We start from the raw sequence: 3,062 nt of genomic DNA on the forward strand, positions 1-3,062 counted from the left end.
CCTTGCTAACCTTCTTCTTTTCTCTTCCAAGCTTTAAACCACCAAAATGGGTTCTCCAAGGTCAAGATCTCACCAAAAGAGGGTATGAACGTTCTAGGGTTTCTTCTGAGGTTGGGGAGGCTCATATGGGGGCTAAGGATGAAACCATTATATCCTTTATATAGTGCTCAATCCAAAATTAGGGTTTCATAACTTTTAGCATACGCCTTGGACATCCACGACCAGGTTGCCCCATTACGTTGGGCGTAACCCAGCTTACTTTGGGCGTACCCACGCGTGTTCCAAACATGCATGCATGGTCTTCCATGCAAACTTTTCTCCATAAGCGCCATTATGTCAATACCTTCAAAGTGTCATAACTCCTTCATTCTAAATCCGTTTTTGATGAACTTTATATCCACGGAAAGGTGGCGAGATGCCCTATGCTTCTAGCAGCACAACTTAGCCCCACAACCTTCTCAAAATAAACTCACATCCCAAAATTGACCAAAACGCCCCTAGCTTTGGTTTCTGAAATCCACAAACGAATATTTTTAGAACAGTGCGTTACAACTCTCCCTCACTTAAACTAAACTTCGTCCTCGAAGTTTCTCTACTGCCAATCGCCCTGAATCTGATTCCAACACTCTGCTTGATAGACCTAACAACCGTTGATTACCTTTGATGGCCTCCCGCCCGATCATTCGGACTATCATTAACCCTTTCCATACTTCATCAGGGATAAATCTCCCGCTGAAACTGCAATCCTAACCACTCCTGATGCCGAACACGTCACTAACCGAAAATCTGCTGCCCCTTATCCACCTTCCGGATGAATCGGGACCACCCTCGTCCCCACTGATCTATCAACATCTGGATTACCGGCTCCCACCGGTCGCTAGCCCCAACACAAACTCCTAGTCGCTCCCAGCGGCTTCCGAAGAAACTTAGGCTACCTAATACTGCCCCCTCTACTCTGCCACTCTGACGCTACAATCCTGGGATCCTCGATCCCCTAACTTGACTCTAAGGTACCAGGTCCCACCCGTGCTACTAAAACTCACGGGCCTCACCCACGGGTCTCACTCGACTATACTATTGAGTGACCCTGCTCTCAGACCTCACCTATACCACTACTCGCATACGGGCCTTGCCCATGGGTCTCAACCAACTACATCCTGGACCTACCTTGATCACTAAGAGATAAGGGCCTCGCCCAAATTCCACTAACTAGGAGATACGGGCCTCCGCCCACTCTCCACTAACTAAGCTGCTAGGGAATGCTAAGGCTTACCCGCAGTCTTACAACACTTTCCATACTCACTGACTACTAGTGAATGCTACGGCTACCCCGTAGTCTTACAACACTTTCCACCTCTGACTGCTGCCGGAGAAAGCTGCGGCTCTCCCGCCGCTCTACCACGCTCTTCATGCTGTCTCTGCCACTGACTACTAACACGAAAGCATATCGTGCTAACCATTCTCAAAATTCTCATTCCAACTGTCTCGAGTCCTACATGCGATCCTCCAACCCAAATTCCAGAACAGATACTAACCATCTCAATTACATGAACTAACTGTTGGGAAGTTTCCCAAACTCCCAACTCTGAACTTCTAAATCTATCAATCACTATGCTACTTCCTTTCCTTCTCAGAGGCCGTGTACTCATTCTGGATCTGCGTGCTCTTACCTTTGTACGCTCGGAGGGTTCTCCCCCACTTTGACCGTGCTTATACCTTACTGCTCCATGCTTGAGAAGTATTCCCACTCTTCTCTACTATACCGAAATCAATCTGCCGAAAAACCCAAGCTTGCCACAGCTAGGGATCTAACCAATCCATTACCCAATAACACCTTCCTGAATCTAGCGAGACACTACTGAGTCCCACCTAAGCATGCTATAGTTACTGCATCCTGAGTAACTTGCTTCAATAGGGCACAGCCCCTAACTACCCGTTTAATACCCACGGCATGCAAATGGCATATAACTAAATCACAAGCAAGCCACACAATTCTGAAATACTTATCTCCATAACGATGCAGAACCATAACAATATAATCATGAATCAAAGAAAATTAATAGGGAAGCGAATGACACACACCTGCAACATCCGGCGCTGCTTGCGTCTCTATGGTAGCCATCTGAAAAGCCCTGCCTCCTACCGCAGGCGCCTCTGCTCGGCCCTGACGGCCGTCTGTGATCCTCAAAGTTGCAGGGGCAGGTGCTATCACCCGTCCTGCTGAAAGCAAACTCGGACACTGGGCCTTCTTGTGGCCTCGCTGACTGCAGTGAAAACATATCAGGTCTGATCCCTGAGTGGTGGTCGTGGTACAATCCCTGCTAAAATGACCTGTCCGACCGCACTTGAAGCAGCCAGACTCACCACCGCTGCCACTCCTGCACGCACCCCCGTGCGTCCTGCCACACTTCCCGCATCGGCTGCGGTCCTGATAATCCCTCGATCTCGAATCCGATCCCTTGGGCGTTTTGCCCGAACCTGTGGCTACCTGAATCTCATCCGACTTCCTCTTCTGGATCTGCTCCAAATCGATCTCCCTCTCCCTAGCCCAAGCGATCATATCCTCTAACGTTTTGCAGCTGGACCTGCTCACAAACTGCTTGATGTCATCCCTCAACATCTCGTGATATCGGGCCTTCTTCATCTCCTCATTCGCGACATACTGCGGAACAAGAAGGGCCCTCTCCCTGAACTTGGCGGTGATCTCCGCAACAGTCTCAGTAGTCTGGGTCAAATCCTGAAACTCCCGTGCCAACTGCTGCACCTCAATAATCGGTGAAAACTCATCCCTGAACTTGGCCGAGAAATCGCTCCATGTCATCGCATCCAACGCGGCATCATCACCAATGGCATGACCAATCTCCTCCCACCAATCCCTCGCTCTGTCCTTCAGAAGACAGGAGGCGAGTCTGACCTTGTCCCCCTCGGGACACCGGGTCGTACGGAATGCGTTGGCAACATCAGCCAACCATCTGATGCTAGCAATGGGGTCCCTAGCCCCATGATAATCTGGTGCCCCGCAAGCCCTGAACTCTCGGAATGTCAAAGTATGCGCTCCCATC

The sequence above is a fragment of the Lactuca virosa genome, chromosome 4 (genome assembly GCF_052849685.1).
Source record: "Lactuca virosa cultivar CGN04683 chromosome 4, Lactuca_virosa_CGN04683_v6, whole genome shotgun sequence".
Taxonomy (NCBI): Eukaryota; Viridiplantae; Streptophyta; class Magnoliopsida; order Asterales; family Asteraceae; genus Lactuca; species Lactuca virosa.